The 24142-nt window shown below is 46.8% G+C and overlaps 1 pseudogene across 1 annotated transcript; it reads left to right on the forward strand.

Moving 5' to 3' along the window:
- The first annotated feature begins 6348 nt into the window (after positions 1-6348).
- Positions 6349-24050, forward strand: LOC123426451 (annotated as a pseudogene). Its single transcript, XR_006622214.1, has 5 exons — positions 6349-6710; positions 6804-7004; positions 12364-12536; positions 12628-12730; positions 23422-24050. The product of XR_006622214.1 is annotated as a probable aldo-keto reductase 2 (transcript).
- Positions 24051-24142: the final 92 nt, after the last annotated feature.

Consider the following 24142-nt stretch of genomic DNA (forward strand, 5'->3'; position numbering starts at 1 on the left):
TCTTGCCCAAGATATCTGGATCGAATAGAATTCGATCGTGCAAGTCCATTTGAGCCTAGGAGGTTCCATGAGGATGTGACGAGAAGCTCTGCTCTTCGTTGACACCATGAAACGTGTCGGGTTCTCGATTTCTACGTGAAGATAGTTGTGGAGAAGGTCATGATGGCTAAGATCGGAGGATCAATTATACGAACATGGCCTTCGAGGCGATGGAATCAGCTAGGTGTTGGATATTTCTCAGGAGCAACAATGTCAAGTGGGGGACAACACCGAAATAATTCATTTTGCATGGTGCTCCTCGGGTCTCGTGCCAGGAATTTCAGGATGAAAACCTAAGACCTGGCCTTCACTGGTTGTGTTTGGGCAATTGCCTTGTTGGAAGAATTGCTTTGAGAGCTCGGACTTCCTCAGGGTAAAAACCTAAGATCTTGGATCGGCCAACGTGGACGTTTCTGCACTGTTTTCTTCTTGAAGGCGTTGCTTTTGGAGACCTTTTATGTTTTACGGATGATGTATTTGGCGGTCGTTTGTGTGCGGCTGCCAGAGACCTTTTATGTTTTATGACGCTCGTGCACTGTTTCCTTTCATTTTATTTTCAAAAATGCTAGACCTACGTACATCCTACTTAAGGCTACGTAAACTTTTCATCTCTAACAAATCAGCCCCCTGATTTCAACCGAGGTGGGCCCAACCACTAATGCTGATCCAATTAATGACCTACACATCAGCCTTTACGTAAAATGCTCACGTAAGTTTACGTGGATGTAGCATTGCTGTTTTATTTTATCCTTTGGTTGTGTGCATTCTGGATACCTTTCCGATATCTTGTAGGTGCAAAAGTTGGATGTAATTATTATCTTTATGATATTAATATATTCCTTTTTTATAAGTACTCGAATCCGTAAACCACCGTGCCGAAGAAGTCCGGAGATCGCTCGACATAAGCTTGGGTGACGAAGTGGAATGGAGCGATTAGGGTTTGGTTCGAGAAACTGATGAAATCAAATATATGTGTGGTCGGGTGAACAACGTGGCCAGGTCATATGTGGCGAACGTGCCCAAGCCTTCCCATATCCGTGTCATATTTAGATTAAATATGAAAAATGCTGGTCAGCCCGGATATTTGAGACGGTTTGAGGGGTTCGTATGTAGTTAATGGGACGCTTAGTAGGCCTAATCAAGTAGCCCATTGTTTATCACATAAGTGCAAAGTCAGAAAAGCCTTGAGAGAGTCGTGGAAACAAAGTTTCATGACATGGATGTGAAGGTTTGTGAGTTGACAACTATAGTCAAACAACTTCAGCATGAAGTTGACTCAGTGGAGATACCATGCTTACAAGATGAAGATGAAGATGATGATGATGAGGAGGAGGAAGAGTCTCCTCCTCCCACTACTACTCAGTTCAGCACCAGGCCTAGGTCAGTTGTTGTCCTTGCTCAGGAGATAAGACAAACATCTTCAGCACAAGCTTCAGCACCTTCAGCACCAGCTCCAGCTCAAGCTCCTTTAGTATCAACTCCTCCAGCTCCAGGACATTCAACAGAAGCCTTCACGGACGCTCTTCTGTCGACGGAAGATTCAACACCTTCAGCACCAGCTCCAGCTCAAGCTCCTTTAGTATCAACTCCTCCAGCTCCAGGACATTCAGCAGAAGCCTTCACGGACACTCTTTTGTCGACTCCGTCATCAGCTGCCCAGAGAGACGAGTAGTTCTATACTTTTAAACTTTTTGGTAACTTGTTGCCAAAGGGGGAGAAATGTATAGATCATAGACTTCATGTGAGAGAGAGATTTTGACCTTATTTGCTCTCATTTGGTTTTAAAATCTTTGGTCTTTTGGATGACTTTATCCTATCTGTGTTATTGATCATACACTTTATTTTTTTGATGCCACACTATTATCTTTTAGCTATCCTTGTGATGATCACTGACTTATCTTGTTGGTGCCATGTGTATTGTTATTCATTCCTATTTTGTTTACGCACCACCGAGAAGTATGTGACATGGAAGAGTGACACATGATCCTAATCGATTGTGCATTTGCATTCAAACGCAAATTTTAAATAATGCACAAATTTAGGGGGGGGGCTCTTGCTTTTCACATACTTCTCAAAGCGTCGATGCTAATCATTGATTATATTTGTTGTCGAAGCTTTGATCTATATGTTGTCATCAATTACCAAAAAGGGGGAGATTGAAAGCACAATTGCTCCCTCGGGTGGTTTAGATAATTAATCACACCATATGTATCATTGGACTAATATGTTTTCCAAGAATATTTCAGAAAAAGTTCAAAAGATGCTATGGCTTAAGGTTTATGTGGAGATGCCCCTAGATGCAAGAAAGGAATAATATTGGCTCAAGCTTCAAGCTAGAAGACTCTTCATTTTATACTTGTGAGAAATCACTTTTGAGTCCATAGGAAATCCAATACTATTAAAAGGGGGTGAGGTAGTAAAATGAATTGGCTGCTCAAATGCTCAAAGTTAGCCACCAAAACACTCAGTCATTTTTCCCACATATCCACTCTGTCAAGTTCCACATTCACAAATTCGGTGTCACCAACATTCCCATATAGGATCCATCGAGTTTAACCTCAGATAGAAACCCTAGTCATTCCCACCAAATCGGTGCAACTGAAACCAAGTCGGTGCTACCGAGTTCAGTTGACCAGCATTCTGTTGCCAAGATACACAAAATCGGAATTTCCGAGTTTGAGTATCGATGCAACCGAGTTTGGCCATCTGACCGTTAGTCACCTTTTCGGTGCCACCGAGTTTCATATATCGGTCTCACCGAGATTCAAAAGTTCACACCTTTGTGCTATTCGGTACCACCGAGGTTTCAACTTTGGTGTCACCGAGTTTGCTCTTTTGTGTGTAACGGTTGGATTTTGGTTGCTGCCTATATATACCCCTTCACCCACCTTTCATTCGTGAGAAGCACTCAGAACACACACTTCATTGCCAGATCCATTTTCTGAGAGAGAACCACCTACTCATGTGTTGAGACCAAGATATTCCAATCCAATCATTTGAAACTTGATCTCTAGCCTCCCCAAACAGCTTTCCACCAAATCAATCTCTCCTACCCATGCATATTCTATGAGAGAGTGATTTGTATTGATGAGACTATCTTTAGAAGCACAAGAGCAAGGACTTCATTGATCTACCACATCTATTACCTTTTGGAGGGTGGTGCCTCCTAGATTGGTTAGGTGTCGCTTGGGAGCCTCCTACTTCGTGTTGTGGAGTTGAACCAAGATTTTTGTAAGGGCAAGGAGATCATCTACTTCGTGAAGATCTACCGTGAGTAAGGCTAATCCTCCGTGGACGGAAGCCGTGGTGGAATAGACAAGGCCGCTTCTTTGTGGACCCTCCGTGGGTGGAGCCCTTAATGGACTCTCGTAGCCGTTACCCTCCATGGGTTGAAGTCTCCACGAACATGGACGTACGATAGCGCCACCTATTGGAACCATGCCAAAAATCGTTGTGGGAACCTCATGCGTTTGATCTCCCTACCTTGCACCTCTACTTTACACTTGCATGTTTTACTTTCCGATGCTATACTATTAGACTTGCATGTGTAGGGTGTACTTGACCTGCTATAACTGTCATAGGTGCTTCTCAAGTGGAATTGGGAAAAGGCAAAAAAAATATCTTATCAAGTAGTCTAATCACCCCCCTCTAGACATACTTTTGATCCTACACTTTTCCCCTTTGATAACAACAACAACTATGCAGAACTGGCACTTCTCATGTTTGCAACATGCAATTATACTTTTGTTTGAGTTTCTATGGTACTTGAAATTTCTTGCGTGTGTAATGTGCAAGCTCAACAATGCTTCTTTGAATTGCTGCTCATTCTTAAAGCACATGTACAGACACAACTGTTGATTTGGTTGCTCAAGTTTGTCATTATACCATATCCTAGGTTTTCTTTTCTTGTCCCTACTCTTCTTGCATTTTTTAGGACAAATGCTGGTGCCTCATGTCCATCATCCTCACTGTCAAATAGCAGACCATGATCTTCTTCATCTGATGAAGGAATGAAATCAGGTTTCACCTCCTCTAAAACACTAGAGTGTGACCTAGTGGTGGGACTTTTCCTAACTTATAGCTTCTATCTCTTCCTTGCAGATTGTTGCATGGGTGGTTCTTGTGGTGCAACAACATTCACCTGCTCCTCCTCCTCCTCCTCAAACAAATCCTCAACCTCAGTGTCACCCTCATAATGTAAGTGTTCCTCTTCTCATTCTTCATATGAAGCTTCATCAATAATGTGCTGCTTTAGGTAAAAGGGTTGTTATCACTATCATATGCAATGTCCTCATCACTACTATTTTATCCATCCTCGCCCTCTTCTTCAAACATAGCTTTCAACTTTCCCTTCGTGTCATTTCTACTCTCTTATGTGCACATAGCACTATGTTGAGTAAGCTGAACTGTTCTCCTGCTGTTGTTGCCCTTACTTTGAAAAACTACACCATGATCATCAACAACAAGAACACCATGCTCACTGAGATCATACACAACAGGTGCTTGATATAAGATTGCAGCTAATTCATCTACTCTGTGATTGATGTTGCCCTCACTAACAAATCATGAACTCGTAGTTGTTGTTGCCCTCACTAACAAATTCAAAATTAATGAATCCTCATACTCCTTCTTCGGTTGTTGCAATTTGATGTTTCTTTCAATAAGGTCTAGTCCATGCTCTATGTGAGATCCAACAACAATATTCTTCATGTGGTACAATTCATCATTGAAATTAAATCCTAGTGATGTCAACAGTGCATAAATATTCAGAAATGTCACATCTAAGCTCCACATCTTCCTAGCCAGATTATGCGCAACATCAAATTGAATCCTTACATCCCATATAGCATCATCTAACCTACAAGCCAGGACAAAACTATTTTTTTCAGTTCTTTTAGAACAACACAAACCCTAGCCCTCTGATTTGAACATGACTTAAGAAAAAAAATGTAGGGACTTAAATAACTCCACCCGCTTCACTAGTCCACTCATGGCTTGTGGTGGGGTTGGCCACCCACATCTCAACGAGCCGCACCCATTGATCCATGGACATGGGCGCCTCCTCCTCTTCTTCATCGACGTCGGTGTAGTAGGTCGAACTGGAGACGTCTAAACCAACGTGGTCATCGCGCCCAGCCTCCCACGACACTGTCGCCGCCGGGGGTCGCCGCAGCCACCTGAGATCCTCGGGGACAGGGGATAGGGAGAGAGGGGAGACGAGAGCTAGGGCTCGGGCTCGGTCCGATCGAGCCCACTAAGACCGACCGCGTCTTAGTTAGCGCACCGGCACACGTCGATTCGCGAGCATGGCGCGTGACGGGTGGGCCCACAATGTCAGATACAACGTCAATATGTGGTTATACAGTGGTTAGTCCGTTTTGTAACGATTAGGCCCAATAATGGTACCGAACTGTGAGCAATATGATTAGTGGTAGTGACTCGTAACATGGCACCGAAGAGTGTAAGAGCATATCTAGCAGACCCCGTATAATGTCCCGACCCATAATAACCGTCAGAATATAGGTCCATGCGAAAAAGCTGTCAGATCAGACCCAGTATCGGGCCGCGGTCTGTAGTTTTTTTAAGGGGCACTGAAAACATCTCCGTCAAATCCATGAAAATAAGGATTTTGGAGGCAGCCCGAAGACGACCTTTATACGCGAACCACCGTTAGCAGGAGTTCAAGTGCCATCGGGAAATTCATGGTTTGCTCCCGTCCGTCCGTCCCCGATCATGCGTCGGCCGCCCGCCCCGGCCGTCGCGCCCGCTGACTGTCCGCCGCGCTGCTGGACGTGCCCGTGTGCGGCTCTCCTGACGAAGGAGCTAGCTAGCTTACTGAATCGATTCGATTCAAAGGACGCTAGCTAGCTATCTAGCTAGGTGAATCGATACATTCCAACGGAGCTAGCTAGCTAGCTAGCTTTGGCTGAATTGATTTGAACGAGCTAGGTAGCTCTAGCTCGCGGAGGACTCCCGCCGCCGCCCGCCCCGCCCGTCTGCCGACAGCCGCTCGTCCGTCGAAGGTCGCCCCGCGTCTTCGTTGTCTGCTTATTCGGCGGTGGCCGCCGTGTCCTACGGTATGTGTCGATTTTAGATTGACGTGAGGAAGAGGACGAGAAGAAAAAAATAGGCTAAAATCGGTATATTCAAAGAATATTCTTTTTATTGGTTTACGGGGTCTAACTCTACCCCGGCCCACAAAATCGTTTTTCCGCAAAATGTAAACCCCTTTTACGGATCTGCGGGGTTTGGTAGAGATGCACTAATTGACTAAAGAAAAAAAACTGATACCGGCATTCCACCAACCTCAGAAGTGAGAACATCTCATACACTCGCACAAACAAACAATGGAAAGCTTCGAGAACGCCTAGCTGCTCCTCATTTACGTCAGAGCCAGACCAAAACTATTCACCCAACACCAGCGGGAGCACTACCTTGACGATCATGGCGACCGCTCCTGTCACGGTGGTGCCACGCGTGAAGCTGGGCTCCCAGGGGATGGAGGTCTCGGCGCAGGGCCTCGGCTGCATGGGTATGTCCGCCTTCTACGCCCGCCCAAGCCGGAGCCAGACATGGTCGCGCTCATCCACCACGCCGTCGCCGCCGGCGTCACCCTGCTCGACTCCTCCGATATCTATGGGCCGCACACCAACGAGATCCTCCTCGGCAAGGTCGGCTATACTCTGCAAGCATGCTCAGATCTTCGATTCATGAGCGCGCACTAAAGGCGCTCGCCGCTCGATGTAATGCTCTGCTTGTGACAGGCGCTGCTAGGGGGCGTGAGGGAGAGGGTAGAGCTGGCCACCAAGTTCGGCATCTCTTTCGCCGACGGCAAGCGGGAGGTTCGCGGGGATCCGGCCTACGTGCGGGCGGCGTGCGAGGGCAGCCTCAAGCGGCTCGGCGTCAGCTGCATTGACCTTTACTACCAGCACCGCGTCGACACCAGGGTGCCTATCGAGGTCACGGTGAGTATCGTCTCTAACTACTCCCTCCGTCCGAGATTACTTGTAGTAAAAAATAAATAAAAATAAATGTATTTAGAATTTAAATACATCTAGATACATTTATTCTCATGACAAGTATTTTCAAACGGAAGGAGTAATATTTTCTTGGTCTGTTTTTGTTTTTGGAGTGTTTTTTTTAATATTTGTGGTGGTTATAGTTATGGATACGTACATACAATTGGAGAGAAGTCAAGTTTCTTAGAACAACAGAGAAGGGGTCGGTGTAGGCTGGTTTACCGTCTTAGGAATAAGCAACTCACGTTTACAGGGGGGCAAGGGCCAGCACATATACATGTGGTAAAAGACAAAAAAACTTCTTATACAATGGGGATATAAAGAAAAGAGGTTATACACATCTAACATCCCCCTCAAACTTATGGTGAATCAACAACACTGAGTTTGAAAAGAAAGAACCCATGTTGTGCTCGAGTATGTGCCTTCGTGAAGAAGCCTGTCAATTGTAACTCAGAGGGCAAATAGTGAAGAGCGAGAGTCTCATCTGCACAACAGCGCCCACAAAGTGGGCATCTACATCGATGTACTTGGTGAGCTCATGCTTCACCGGATCTCGCGCGATACTGAGTGCGCCTGTGTTGTTGGACAGTAAGGGAGTCGATGTAGTAGCAGACACATCAAAGTCCTCGAGTAACCATCGTAACCAGATCACCTCAGCCGTCAGTATAGCCATCGCACACAACTCAGCCTCGGTACTCGAGCGAGAAACTGCAGTCTATTTCTTGGTCTTTCAGGCGATAAGAGAGCCACCAAGAAAGACATAGCAAGCAGATAGCGAGCGGCGATCAGAGGGATCACTAGCACATGTAGCATCAGAGTAGGGCTGGAGCTCGAGTGAGCTGGAGCGTGGAAAGAAAATGCGATGAGAGATCGTGCCACGAAGGTATCGTAGAACACGGAGGAGGTGGCTATAGTGAGTGGGATTTGGAAGAAGATCACCGTCAGAATCACGAAGCTAAACGTTGAGCTCCATAGGAGTCACAAAAGTGCGCTCATCACCGAGAGCGGAGCGAGCAAGAAGATCCCGAATCTATTTTTCCTGGGGGTGAAGAAGCTATCAGGGGTCGAAGAAATCTCTATCTCAAGAAAATAGCAAAGGGGACCAAGATCAGACATGAGGAACTGGTCGCGAAGGCGGGCCTTGACAAAGGCAATGTAGTCGGAGTCATCACCAGTGATGATCATGTCATCAACATAGAGAAGGAGAAGAGTCTGACCATGAGGAGACGTGTGAACAAACAACGCAGGGTCATGATCACTGGGAGAGAAGCCCGCGACAGTCACCAGAGAGGCGAAACACTCAAACCAGGGTCGAGGGGCCTGTTTTAGACCATAGAGGGGAGCGTCAAAGTCCGCAAACCATACCATTAGGAGCATGGTACCCCGGTGGTGGCTGCATATAAACCTCCTCGCGCAACTCACCATTGAGAAAAGCGTTTTGGGCGTCAAGTTGAGACACAGACCAATGAAGAACAGAAGCCACAACAAGGAGAGTGTGGACAGTGGTCATGTGGGCTACAGGAGCAAATGTCTCATCATAATCGCGTCCTTGCTCCTGCTGAAAACCACGAACCACAAGACGAGCTTTGTAGCGCTCAAGAGAACCATCAGAGTGAGTCTTAATCTTATAGACCCACTTGCAGGTGATGGGACGAACACAGGAGGGAAGGGAAACCAGATCCCAGGTGCCATTGTGCTCAAGGGCAGCAAGCTCCTCGGCCATCACAAGCTACCATTCAGGCTGAGCCATGGCAGCCCGATAAGAAGTGGGCTCAACCACAACAGAGAGACCATAACGGTCAGGAGAATAGCGATCAGGTGGGAGGCGAGGCCGAGCACGAAGGTTATGAGCCAGGGAGGCGTGAAGGGGGCGCTCCGGAAGTGGAGGGCGCGTCAGTAGGATCATCTTCACTACAAGGGCGGCGAGTGTAGTGGAGAGGAAAAGGAGAGACGGATGATGAGGGTGGGGAGGAGGATGGAGGAGAAGGAGAGATGGAGGATGATGGTGGGGAGAAGGACGGAGGGGAAGGTGGTGTCGGTGGTGGATGAGGAAGAGGGAGATGTGCCGGAGGAAGGGGGAGACATGAGGCACATAGGAGGGTGTATCAGGAAGAAGAAGAAAAGAAATATCGTCCACAGAAAAGCTCGAGGAGGAAGGGCGTGGTAGTAAGAAGCGAGACTCATCGAAAGTCATATCACACGAAATGCGACAACGCGACCAATAGGATCTCAACAACGATAGCCCTTGTGCTCATCACTATAGACAAGAAAAACACACTCGACCGAGAGCGTCGGTTTGGTGCGTTCTCGCGGGCAAGAAGGACATAGCGACACACCCAAACATATAAAGAGTTGAGTAGTCGGGAGAACGCAGTGAGACACTCCATAGGAATGCCACCGCAAGGCAACCGATGGCTGAATGTTGATGAAATAGGTGGATGCGGAGACGGCCTCGGCCCAAAAATGGGGTGGAAGGAAGCTGCGATCATCGGCGCACGAGCCGTCTCAAGTAGATGACGATGCTTGCATTCCGCAGCGCCATTCGAGCATGGGCACCGGGACGTGAGAATTGGGCAAGAGTACCTGTCCGCAAGAAAGGCACGCAACATTTGGAAGATATACTCTCGTCCGAGTCAACACGAAAAATACGAATAAGCGTGGAAAGCGGGTGTGAACCATGGAGCAAATCGTTTGTATATAGAGAGAACCTTGCTACGAGATTTCATAAAGTATAACCAAGTGTAGCGAGAGAAATCATCAATAAACAAAACATAATAGCGATGACCACCTTTCAAATCAAAGGTAGCATGACCCCATACATTAGAATGAACTAAGTCAAAGGGACTGAGATCTTGACTCACTAGTAGGATAAGGTAATTGAGTCTCTTTGCCAAGTCTACAACCATTACAATGTAAAGATACATCTCTAGAGACGAGACCCTAAGACACCCTGCGCACCAACAACGACAAGCGGGAACAACATAGGTGACCAAGTCGATGATGCCCTCTTGGAAGGTCGCGAGAAGAGGAGGCAACAAGTGCATGAGCTGGCGAAGTGGTGGCGCGAAAGGAACATGAAGCAGTCAACCTCCCAAAGACCCTCAGGCTCACGATCGAGGGCGGCACCACGAGCCTTGGTGCGAAGATCCTGAATAGAGCAAGAGTCGGTATCAAGAATTTACGACAACCGAGAATCGTAAGTTGGGCGCGCACAAGAGGTTCATGGTAAGGCGGGAACATGAGAAACACCGGGAACATAAAAGAGCGGAGTAGAAAGGATGCCACGACTAGCAACAAGAAGGGTGTGCCATCGGCGGTGAGAACATTAACAGGCGAATCAAGAGGTTGAAGAAAGACAACGCGGAAGAATCGAGAAGACACCGGGAACAAAAAAGCTCGGAATCAGAACCCACGAAGATGTACATTGTGTAGGTGCCAATGGTGATGAAGGGTGGGAGGCAGTCACGCGCGCGGAATCCGTCAATGAAGAGCCGAGAGGAAGCCGGGGCGCTTGGCGGATAATGTCATGTTCGAGTGAGTTATGGAGTCGAGGAAGATGCGGGACTTCCGGTGGAGGAAGAACGCCTCTCGTCTCACTTTGGCAACAATCGGACTCAGGTGACTGGCACTGGATCGGTAGCCACGGAATGTATCACGGTGCGGCCAGGCCCTTCTCGGCATAAGCGGGCGACCCATCCCCCTGTGGTGTGGCGGAGCGGTGGTGCGGTGGGGCGGCGAGATGCACGGAGCTCGGACAGCCAACACGAAAGGCGCAAGCAACCCACGAAGCGAAGGCGGGTCTCCTCGCGCGAGCTCGGCAAGTACCTCATGATAGGAACACGACCACGAGCAAGCAAGTGAGCACGCAGAGGCTCAAACTCGAGGCGGAGCGAGATAAGAACTCATGGACAGCGGAAACTCCAAGTCGGACTGCATAGTCTTGGCAACAACGACAAGCTCCACAAACAAGCTGTGCGAAGAGAGTCAAGTGGTATCGGTTGGCGGAACTCGTGTGTAGAACTCATCAACGGAAGAGTCACCTTCTTTGAAGAGCGTGCTCTGACACACCACGAGATAAGTAGAGAGCATCACCGGAGGCGTAGCGGCAGGAGATAAGAGCACATTGCTGCACGAGTCCGAGACCCATGAACTTTGAGGCAAGCGAGAGAACACTCGCGAGGAGAACAACGGCCTTGAGCATCATCATTGCATCACCGAGTATAAGCGGCAGATCATCACGGTGACGAAAGAGCATCGAATAGGCTGATCACATTGATTATAGGCATCGACCATAGCATCATCGAGCCTTGGCTGCATCCCGATCAGCACGGAAGCATCACCGCCGAGCAGGCGGCACGGCGGGGTAGAGCCATAGGAGCACGGTGCATGGCGGACATGGGAGCTCACCGGAAACGCTCCACAGGAAGCCGCGCATGTGGATCGCAAAGCCCACAAACTCAGCATAGTCGGTGTCATCGAAGATCACGAGCAGAAACAACGACATAGCTTGAAGAAGACATGCTGATCTCCCTCTCTCTTTTTTTGGGATAGGGTCAGCCCGATCTGGATCAACCCGAGCGAGACCGGCGCGAGCAAGGCGGAGCGGGGACCACGAGCGAGCACCGCGACCCACGAGGCGGCGGGAGTAGGGCGGATGGCACGCGGCCGGGCTAGCCGATAGCCCGACAGCGCAACCGGCGTCGCGAGAAAGCGGCAGGCAGCCGGCGAGGCGAGCGGAGCGATCGCGGTGGCGGATCTGGCGGGGCAGGCGAGGCGAGTCGGCGCGAGCGGATTGCGGGCGGGCCGGGCTTGGTGTGGTTGGGCGGCAAATCCGGTCGGGGCCGGGCAAGTAGAGGCGGCAATAAAGCCGGGGCAGCCGGAGGAGGAAGGGCGGCGAAGTGGCTAGGGGTGGCGGGGCGGGAGGAGCTAGCCAGCGGCGGCAGCTAGCGTGGCGGCGGTGGAGGAGAGAGCATGGAGCTGTAGCGTGCGGGAGGAGAACCTAAGCATCTGATATCATGTTAGAAATGAGCAACTAACATTCAGGGGGCCCAAGGGCAGTACATATACATGTGATAAAAGGCAAGAAAACTCCTTATACAATGGGGATATACAGAAAAGGGCTATACACATCTAATACACCAGATGGTTGATGTCTTATGGCCGTCCTTTATGTGTACACACAACTGTAGGACTGGTCCTTCTGTTCTCATCCTTCTCCATTTAGAGCTCCTTTACTGTACCCCGAAATAAATAGGCATGCCTTTGTTTTTTATGTTGCCAACTAGTTTACTTGCCACCTTATTAGGTGGGGGAACTCAAGAAGCTTGTCGAAGAAGGAAAAATAAAATACATCGGATTATCTGAAGCATCTGCATCAACAATCAGGAGGGCTCATGCTGTTCATCCCGTCACTGCAGTTCAGATGGAGTGGTCACTGTGGTCTAGAGATGTCGAAGAAGACATAATTCCAACCTGCAGGTATTATACAAAAACCAGGGATCCAGGCCATTTTGTTTGTTCAAAGGTCGGGCACTTTATTTATCATAATCATTTTACTTGTAAATTTCAGAGAACTTGGAATTGGAATTGTTGCTTACAGCCCACTTGGTAGAGGATTCTTCTCTAAAGGAGCAAAATTGGTTGACTCACTATCAGATCAGGACTTCCGCAAGGTGACTTCCCATGACATTGTGGTTGCAACTTAGTTCTTCATTGTCATCAGATTTCTAAAATGTGCAACGATCAAAATATTATCCTTATGCATGATGGGAATGACCCTCATCCCCTTGATCCTATGGAAACTTTTTTAAAGCATTGTTTTGGAGATATGTCTAGTCAAACTCCAAAACTTGTGGTACTGATATCTTATTCGACAAATTGTCGATGTACCACTACAAAGGTAATTGTTAATGTATCACTTCCAACACGGTAATTCCTATGGTACATTGCAAAGATGTCAAATAGGACTACAAAGGTAATTGTTAATGTATCACTTCCAACACGGTAATTCCTATGGTACATTGCAAAGATGTCAAATAGGGTCAGTATATCACCCTCACTAGGCTAATGGGCCCATGCTAAAATGGGCATATTGCCTTTATAAGAAATGAACATGCTTTCAATAAGTTCAAACGACACACTTCTGTGGTTCAAATTTCTGAAAAGAAATTCTTGGGTGTATATTATTAGACGAATAACAAACCTGCAAATTTTAGACGAAAATATGTTATTTTGTGGTATATATAAAAAATAAATTAGGTATTACGACAGGTGTTTTTCACGCTCTATTTATTTATTGATGATGTACAAGCGGGCACTTTTTTCTTCAGAATTTGCAAGTCCACTATCAACATTTACTATTTTCTCCAGATTTTGAAAAATATTTTTGAAGTGTTTTGTATTGACCTCATGCACAAGAGTTCATCCAAAAGCCCGAATAATGCAGAAGGGTGTGCATTATATTTCAACACCCCTCACGCCTAGGCTGCTCCTAGCCTTGGACATGGGATCAATGTAGGCTGCAATTATTTTTATTTAAAAGTGTGTTTATCGGTCTTGCGCGTCTTGGCCCTGATGGCATATTGAATTCGTGCACCAGCCAGCTCATACAAATTATGAACTGATGACAAATGGTGGATAAATATATTTCAACATTTTGTACCTTATCTTATTATTTTCCACCTTGGGGTAGTTTAGGTATCCCCTCAAAATATTGAGGTGCCAATGATAAATTGACCTGTTTCATCTCATTGCAAAGGCACCATGTCGGGACCTCGATCCTAAGCCATAGAGATCTAGTATGTAACACATTATATAGCTTTTCGGCCTCACCACGAGTACACAACGCTTGCCATCTTACCTTGGCGGACCGTTTGTGCCTTTAGCTCACGTATATGATTATGTCGCTAGCATCCATATGTCAAAGAATCGGATCGACATGACTAGTTATAGACCCAAGTGACACAACGTAGCAGAGACATGCATACATAACCCGGCAATGCGGTGTCGGTCATCGGCGTGTGTAGATGAGTCGTAGCAAGCTACATGGACTTCATTACACGCGTGACATTTTCCGTTGGGACAAACATATCAACAAAGAAGGATACATGCGGTCAATCGATGTATAGGAGCATAGCAAGCTACCAAGGCTCGGTGGAAACACAAGAGACATTTCTCAGTAAAGAAGGCTACGAAGGCATACAACTAGGTGTCGAATCCCAACATACAATGCATTTCAAAACATACACACAATATACACGATATGTCTAGATACAACATGTCATCACAACACAACTCTATGACTCAAACATTTATTAAAGACTCATAAGAGTCAATGTAGTGTGATATTACAAGCGGGGTCACATGACCCAACACTCAAGTCATACAAGCATCAAGCGGAAGCATAACATGTCGGATACAAACATCTACTAAAGTGGTTGGAGGAGGTGAAAATCTACATCGACCCTTCAAAGGAGCCATAGCTCATGCAGGACTCCCAAGCTAATCCGATCAACGCCAAACCTCGTGTAGAAACCCTTAATGAGACTAAGGTCTCATCGCAAAAACATAAATTAAGCAACAGTGAGTATAAAGGTACTCAACAAGACTTACATCAGAACTATCTACATATGCATCATTGTCAACAAAGGAGGATGTGGAGTTTATTGCAGCAAGCGAGCTTTGACTATTGGCTACCCTGTACTACGACTACAAGCAGTATCTTTGAGGTGGGATAGCGCACAAGAGTCCACATATTAACCAAATCAATACACCACTATGGATCCACTCCCGTCTCCCTACGAGAAGGCCATCCATAGCACTCACACTTATCTTGCGTGTTTTAGAGTATCCATTTAAAGTTGTGTATGTACCACATAATGTTTCCCAATAGTCCATATCCGAGGACGCGACTATTCGAAGCAGACTAATTCACCCTACGAGGGGTATACTTCTTCACACACACTCTCACCATTTATCATCATATGCACGTCATGCATCTCGACAACCTTCAAGCGGAAGCACTGGCGTGGGTGTCGGCCACGACCAGTTAACCAAGGAAGACCCTAGTCCGGGTTTATCGCCTATTTGAGGCGAACTGCAAGGAAGTCGGCAGAAGTTTCTCTGCGGCCTCAAGCGATGTGTGCGGGTTCCACAAGCCCACCATCGGGTGCCACTTGGTACACGTGCCCCGTGTATCTAACGCATGAAGCCTACCTTCGGACGAGCTAAACACGGTTGCCAATACTTTTCCTACAAACACGAGAAATTAGTTGCAACTCTTGGGCCAGAGATCAAGGCGATTAATAAGCCGAGAGAGCTCGGGTACACGGAGCCCAATGTGTGGTAGTATCTTGTCTTGGATAACATACACATAACTCGAGTTCTTAAGGATGGTCCCAATGAGACAAACCGCGTGTACTCCTACATGGCCTCTCATCGCTATCTTTACCAAATCGGATTCACACACTTAACTCTCGCATAGTAGGACATGAACACAACCATTCCGATTCATTGTCTAGATAAATTAGACCCGACATAACTCTAAGCATAGCAGTACGGTAAGCAAGCATGGATGAGTAAGCACACAAGGCTCAGCGGTTGCTACTCATGCTAAGTGGTTTTAACTATTTACTATGGTAAAGACAGGTCATGCGGAGGAATGGGTTCAACTACGAGACATGCAACAATTGAATCTTGATTGTCTTAATGCAATAAAAGATAGCGGGAGCGAGAAAGTGGGATTGTATCGAAATGCTCAAAGGGGGTTTGCTTGCCGCGATTGAAGATAATGATGGGTAACTAGTAATTTCAAATATTTTCCTACGCCATACAAGGATCTATCTATGGAGAAACCAACAACGAGCAAAGGGTAGAGCATCTTCGTACCTTTGAAGATCGCTAAGCGGAGCGTTGCTAGAATGCGGTTGATGGAGTCGTACTCGTAGTGATTCGAGATCGCGGTCGATTCCGATCTATGCACCGAATGCGGTGCCTCGCGTTCAACACACGTGCAACCTGTGCGTCTCCAATGCCTTGATCCGGCATGGAGGAGGAGAGGTTGAGGAGAGCCGGCGGCACGGCGGTGTGGTGACGGTGGGCTGCATGGTAACTCGCGAGGGCTTGCGGCGCTCGAAAAGGATCGAGATGGACCTAGAGGGGGTGAATAGGTACAAATCCAAATTTTAATAATTACTTAGCAATTTTAGGCAAAAGTGCGGAATATGAGTGTAAGCCTAATAATTGCTATGACAAGGAGTAAGCTATTTAGAGTGAAGTAAGACAAGCGGTAAACAATAATCAAATACAAGTATGTAATAAGGATTAACACAAGTAGAGAGTTAGGGTTAGGAATACAGTAATTCCAAGAGAGACAAGGATGTATCCCGATGTTCACTTCCTTGGAGGAAGCTACGTCACGTTAGAGGCGGATGTTACCACAAAGGCACACCAACGCCACGAAGGCTCACCCTATTCTCCCTTTGAGATAACTCCACGAAGCGTTTCTCAACCACTAGTGGTAAGCCTTGAGGTGGCTTCCAAACCTTCACAAACTTTAGGGGATATCACAATGGTTTGATTCCTCTCCGAGAGACTCCTACCGCCTAGGAGTCTCCAACCTCAAGAGTAACAAGATCACGGGGATTGCTCAAAACTTGCTCAAATCACAAATCACTTTGGTGGGAAGGAGGAGAGGAGGCGATCTATCTTTTGATTGCAACAACACTCAAAGGGACTCACAAATGCTCTTGGGATCTAGGATTTGGTGTAGACAAGAGTGAGTGAGAGGAAAGGTGTTCTTGGGTGTATTCTAGCTGTGTTGAACACCCTTTCCGAGGTGGGAGAAGAGTATATATAGTGGGGAGTGAAATCCAGCCGTTGGGGGCACTTTAAGTCACACGAGTCGGACGTCGAGCGAGTTGCGGCGTCGGGCATCCGAGTCGGGCGTCAGCGAGTCGGTCGTCGAGGCTGTAGATATGACTAAAAATCTGTATTGAAGCAGTGGCCGGACGTCAGGAGAGGACCGGAATTCGGGTTATTCGACTCAGCCCTTCGGTGGGTGGTTCGGATTTCGAAGAGACGGACGTCCGGCCCTCGGACGTCCGGAGGAGCCGGAATCCGAGTTATAGAACTCAACTTCTTCGGTGGTAGGTTTTGGATTTCCCTCGGACGTACGGAGGGAGCCGAAATCCGAGTTATAGAACTCAACTTCTCGAGTGCGGAGCTCGGTTTCGGGCTGGTCGGACGTCCGGCCCTCGGATGTCGGAGGAGCAGATTTCGAGTTATATGACTCACAAACTTGGTGAAGGGCTGCGGATTTCGAAGCGGCGGACGTCCGCCCTCGGACGTCGGAGGACGGATGTCAGAGGCAATAGAGCTGTATTGATATAAGAAAAAGTGGAGAATATGTGGAATTGGGTATGACGAGTAAAGATGTGGTATATGAGCAAGTTCATCGCAAAACTGTGATCCCCTCTTAATAGTGCGGGATCCCTATACTCGTGTCAGTAAACTCAAAGGACTAGTCTACATCATCTTTTCTTAATCCGAGCCTTCTCGAAATATAAATCCCCAATCTTCTCGGACAACCTTTGGCACATAATTCTCAATCTACTAAAGTACTTGCCATCCTGAGATACACTCAACAAATAGGATTAGTTTCCTATGTATGTGTTGTCATTAACACCAAAAAGGCGATTAGGGCATAGCATGCACTTTCAGCTACGGAGGACGAGGAGGAGGAAGGGTATGGCTGCGCCATGGAGAGATCAATTGTGTGTCTCAAAAGGCCAAAACCTCAAGTATATATAGGAGGAGGGAGAGGGAGGGCTGCCTTGGCCCTCCTCCAAGGAGGAGAGGTTCGGCCGAGCTAAGGGAGAGTCCACCTCCCACAAGGGAGAGTGGATCCCTTCCTTTTAAATCTCCTTTGCCTTATCTCTTTATCCCTAGCCGCATGGGCCTTTAGGGAAGGCCTTGGCCAGCCCAATAAGGGCTGGTCCACCTCCTCTAACAGCCCGTGAAGTCCTTTGGTCGTCACATCCCTTTCGGGGTCCTCTGGCACCCTCCGGTACACTACCGATTGTTAGGAAAGCAACTTATCTTTATTGAAGACCCAAGGGGCATATATATATATTACACATGATTTGAGGTGCAAGGAAAGTAAACATAGACTAATAAGGACTCCTAGACTAATACTAATACTTCCTAACCCCCTCAAATGCAAAGCGTATGCAATAGCATTGCATTTGAAGAAGTGTAATACTAAAAAAGGATAATCCAAATCCGCGTCTTGAGAGTGTCGTCGTAGCATGAAGAGTCTTCAAAACTTGTCGAGTCGCGAAGGAGATAACGAAGAGATGGCACATCGAGGTAGACACCGCATCACTTGAAGATACAAGATAAGTATCAAGAGAAGATGGGTTGTCAAAAGAAGATGGCACATCAAGAGGAAGACACCGCATCACTTGAAGATACAAGATAAGTATCAGAGAAGATGGGTTGTCAAAGAAGATGGCACATCAAGAGAATAAAGCATTGCGCGGAAATCATAGTCACGACAACGTCGGCGAAAGAAGCTCGGCGGATAAGACACGATGGGTAGATCGACAATGCAAAAGAAGTCCAGAAAATCCTATAGAAAACAACAAGGGCAAATAGGCCACAAAAGTTGCATAGAAAGGATCAGGACCAAAGAAAGGCTGACGGATTAAGGTATGGTGGACTCGCATGGCATGAGAAAACACAAAATATCAACGGATTTGGTGGATGCAGCGGAATTATAGAAACTAAAAGAACTAAGAACAACGGGGACATGAGCACCACGTAGTAGCAGGGAACATCACCACATAGTATAGGAGGAAGCAGCTAGCAGCAGCACGTAGTAGCAGGGAACATCACCACATAGTATAGGAGGAAGCAGCTAGCAGCAGCACGTAGTCAGGCCAGCTTGCGACAGTAGACGGAGCAGCATGCCTGCAGCAGCAAAACGCAACCAGCCGCTAGCAGTAGTTGAAGGAAGAGCCGCACGCGGGCCATCCCGATCTGGCGCACGGGGGAGTGAACGCGGCGCAGTAGCCAACCAGGTCGAGCCAATCAGCCAGAGATTTGACCCATTGGGCGGATCGAGTCGGCAGCCTGCCATGCGGGCGATCATGGCTGGGCAGGCGCACGTCACGGGCGGATGGTCATCACGACCGCAAGTTACGGGCATCACCAGCTTGGATCTGGCGAGCGGAGATCCGGATCCAATCGGGATCGGGACAATCCTGGTCCAGCGGTAGGAGATAGGGAGTCCAGGAGCAGGGCCACCGTCCAGCGGCGCGAGCTGGAGCGGCGGGAGATGAGGCGGCGCGACCTGGAGCGGCTGGATCCAGGAGCTGCAGCGGGATCCGACGGGAGCAGGAAGAAGAAGCCTCTCGCCTCCCTCTGCAAGATCTGGAGCCAGCCTTGACTGCGGCGGCCCAATCTCCTGACCTGGAGAGAGCGTTGACCAGGAAGGACCTGGGCAGGGCGCGTGAAGGGGGAGGGAGAGCAGCGAGACGGCCAGAGGACGATGGCGGCATTGCCAGGGGGAGGGCGTCCGGCGAGAGGAGGTTGGTGGCGGCGCAAATTGGATCTGCACGAGTTGCGCGTGCGAAAAAATAACCTAGGGCTCTAATACCATGTTAGGAAAGCAACTTATCTTTATTGAAGACCCAAGGGGCATATATATATATTACACATGACTTGAGGTGCAAGGAAAGTAAACATAGACTAATAAGGACTCCTAGACTAATACTAATACTTCCTAACACCGATGAGCCTGAAACTTTTCCGGTGACCAAAACAGGACTTTCTATATATCAATCTTTACCTCCGGGACCATTCCGGAGCTCCTCGTGACGTCCGGGATCTCATCCGGGACTCTGAACAACCTTCTATAACCACGTGCATTATTTCCCTATAACCCTAGCGTCATCGAACCTTAAGTGTGCAGACCCTACGGATTCGGGAGACATGCAGACATGACCGAGACATCTCTCCAGTTAATAACCAACAACGGGGTCTGGATATCCATGTTGGTTCCCACATGTTCCACGATGATCTCATCGGATGAACCATGATGTTGGGGATTCAATCAATCCCATATGCAATTCCCTTTGTCTATCGGTATGATACTCGCCCGAGATTCGATCGTCGGTATTCCCTATACCTTGTTCAATCTCGTTAGCAGCAAGTCTCTTTACTCGTTCCGTAACACATCATCCGTGGCTAACTCCTTAGTCACACTGAGCTCAATATGATGATGAATTACCGAGTGGGCCCAGAGATACCTCTCCGTCACACGGAATGACAAATCCCAGTCTCGATTCGCACAACCCAACAAACACTTTCGGAGATACCCGTAGTGCACCTTTATAATCACCCAGTTACGTTGTGACGTTTGATACATCCAAAGCACTCCTACGGTATCCGGGAGTTGCACAATCTCATGGTCTAAGGAAATGATACTTGACACTAGAAAAGCTTTAGCAGACGAACAACGCGATCTAGTGTTACGATTAGGATTGGGTCTTGTCTATCACATCATTCCTCAATGATGTGATCCCGTTATCAGTGACATCCAATGTCCATGATCAGGAAACCATGATCATCTATTGATCAACGAGCTAGCCAACTAGAGGCTCACTAGGGACACATTGTGGTCTATATATTCTCACATGTATTACGGTTTTCGATTAATACAATTATAGCATGAATAGTAGACAATTATCATGAAATAGGAAATATAATAATAACCAATTTATTATTGCCTCTAGGGCATATTTCCCATAGATAACACTTCTCTTCATTAATGTCAATGATAACAACGTCAGAACCATCTACCGAGGGAGAACAGCCACCGCCAAACAAGAGGGAACAACATTCAATTCATGCAATGCACAACTAGATGGATGATATGTCATGTTAAAACATTTAATTGACCTAATGCAATAGATAGCCATATTAAGTGAAGTGGAATTCAAATATATATTAAATTCCAACTCCAAATGTTATTTCATAAATTGTCCTAGTCATGATTTGTCCTAAACAGTGATGTTAACTTGTTCAAACATGAATGAACATGGCATAAACAGATTCCTTGCACTTTGTGATAATTTTTCATACATAAATTATTTTCATTGGAGTTATAGATTATTTTCTATGAATTTTAGAAGTTTAGGTTATTTTATGGAATTAAATAAATCTAGAATGGATTATTGTGTCATCCCTGCGTCGTGCTGGCGTCAGCAAGTCAATAGGACCGGTCAGATCAAATCTGACGTGTGGGGTCCACAGTGGCTCAGCTTTAATTAAAAGGGTTGAATTTTAAACAAGGGATTAATTAGCCCGTGGGGTCCAGTGTCAGTGGCACAGTTAATTAACATGATTTAAACTATTTAATTAACTCATTAGGCTAACTAACTCAGGGGCTGGCCCACCTGTCACTGACCCAGAGAGGTCAAACCTCTGGTCAGCGGGGTCAAAGCCACCGGCGGCTCAACGCCGGAGACATCAAACACGGCGGAGGTCGTCGGATTTCACCGTACGGTGACCAATTAGACGGCAGCGACTACGGTTGGAGTCCTGGGCTTGCGCGCATCTGATGGAGCCATCAGTTTGAGCCGGGGGGGGGGGGGGTCTAAAACGACGGCGGTGAGGAGCTCAGCGGCGGCGAGCTTCAGGAATGGTCGGGTTCGACGGTAGGGTGTACGGGGTCTCCTGATCCTGATGGCAACGGCTGGGGTGAGGGAGGCGATGACACAGCGAAGCAGGAGCTGGCACGGTCACCCACCGTGCTCGCCTTCTCCTCTGCCTACTGGCAAAGGTGGAAGACGACCGTGCCCTGGGCTGGCCGTTTCTGCAACAGGTAAAGCCCAGGTGGGCTTTCTTCCATTATTTCTATTTCTTTCTGTTTTCTGCAATTTGTTCTGGTTTGTTTAAAATATCAAAACATATTATAAAATCCTGAAAATTGGCATGTGGATATAATGGACAAAACCCAAGTCACACATGGATTTTGAGAATTATTGAATCCATATTCTGTTTAATATAAATATAAATCCAATGCAATTAATTTTTGGATTAAATCAGATGCCCAAATTTAAATATTTCTGTTATTCTAAAATATTGGTTTGCATTTTAACTCTTGCCGGAATAATTTCTCAGAATATGAGGAACATTTTCTTGGGCTTGTTTGAAGCAATTTTTATCCTCGTCATTTTGACAAAATTATTTCCGAGGCTTGTTAGTTCCTCAATTCAATTTCATTTGAATTCAACATGATGCATGAATAATGATGCACTTAAGTACACCAATTCTAGGACTGTGACACATCACAACAATTACCATGCCTGCATTGATTCACATTGCATACATCTACAAGGGTACATTGACCAAATGTATTTGTATTGGATATATGTGTTAGACCTGCACTTGGTTTGTGTGGCATGTCCTGCATGTATGCATGGTACTCTACCATCACGGTCTATTCTCTACTCTCTACGAGCACTAGCGCATCATTTGTTGTGATATACACTTTTAGGATAGTGTTGTCTCTTTTAAGGTTACCTCATGTAATCAATTTACTCTTCCCTCATTTTTTTTTGAAAAAATAATACTCTAGTTATTCGTGATCAATGAAATGCAACAGAGTGGTAAGTGTTAGTAGCCTACTACATGGTATTAGTGTGTCCGCTCTTGTACTCTGTCACTAACATGATCGCTCTTTTGTTCCCCTTGGCACTTCTGCCTCCCTATCTGTCATCTTCCCCAGGAGCAGTAGCTGTCACTCTATTGACGGCCTTGCGTTGTGCCGAAAGTTTTGGTAACTGGCCGGTATTTTTTGCTATCGGTCAGTTACTGGCCTTACTGGTGTGCCCCAGTAAATGGTCACACCAGAGAGGTGGAAAATGCCGTTTTGACTGTTCATGCAAATCAACGAATTTTCTCAACTAGCATTTGAACTTGTAAATGGTCAGACCAGAGAGGGGGGGGGGGGGGGGGGGAATGCCGTTTTGACTGTTCATGCAAATTCGACAATTTTTGTCAACTAGCATTTGAACTTGTAAAGCTGCTGGTAACAAAGTACTCCCTCCGTTCCAAAATAAGTGTTTTGAGCTTAGTACAATTTGTACTAAAGCTAGTATAAAGTTGAGACACTTATTTTGGGACGGAGGAGTATATCATAATAAAAGTGCTGCGAGGACCATATCATTGTCTAAAATGACAGTGTTTTGTGAACTGGCATGAGTGTACATACAGAGTTGTCCATTTCTCCTATATAGCGGAAGTGCAACTTCCACTACCAGTTTGATCTTGTACTGACAATTTTACACTTCTACAGCATTTACCTAGATTTCAACCAGAGAGTCTCGAGAAGAATGCCCAGATATTTGAGCGTGTTGACGTGATGGCTACAAGGAAAGGATGCACACCATCACAACTTGCCTTGGCTTGGGTTCACCACCAGGGAAGCGATGTTGCCCCATACCTGGCACAACAAAAATCGAAAATTTCAACCAAAATGTGGGAGCACTAGCTGTGAAACTCACACCAGAGGAAATGGCTGAACTCGAGTCTTATGCCGCTGCAGGTGATGTTCAGGGTGACAGGTACCCTCCAATGGTTAGTACCTGGAAGGAGTCTGAGACCCCTCCATTGTCATCTGGAAAGCTGAGTAGGCAGTTTCATCTCCTCAACAAACTACAGTATTATGCATGATATGAACTGAGCTGTGATGTGTGTATTTTATGCTTGGTTGCCGATTTACCCCCGCTTAAAACAATGTCATTGTTACCAAGGCTTCGGTATTTTATTGAACAACAAAAGCTTAATATGTGGGCAAAACGAATAACCCTGTTTAAATTATGTAATTAAACCGTGGGCCGAGTAGGTGAAGAGGCCAACGGTGGTTACCATAGATGGCTCAGCCTTTACATGGCCAAACAATCCAGTTTGGAAGATTGGACCGAAGACTGCCTTTATGCTGCTAGCCTCAATGCATGTTTTGTTTGGTTCCGGGGCACTGTAATGTATGTACTTATTGTTTATGTTTATCCTCTTGA

The sequence above is a fragment of the Hordeum vulgare genome, chromosome 2H (genome assembly GCF_904849725.1).
Source record: "Hordeum vulgare subsp. vulgare chromosome 2H, MorexV3_pseudomolecules_assembly, whole genome shotgun sequence".
Lineage (NCBI taxonomy): Eukaryota > Viridiplantae > Streptophyta > Magnoliopsida > Poales > Poaceae > Hordeum > Hordeum vulgare.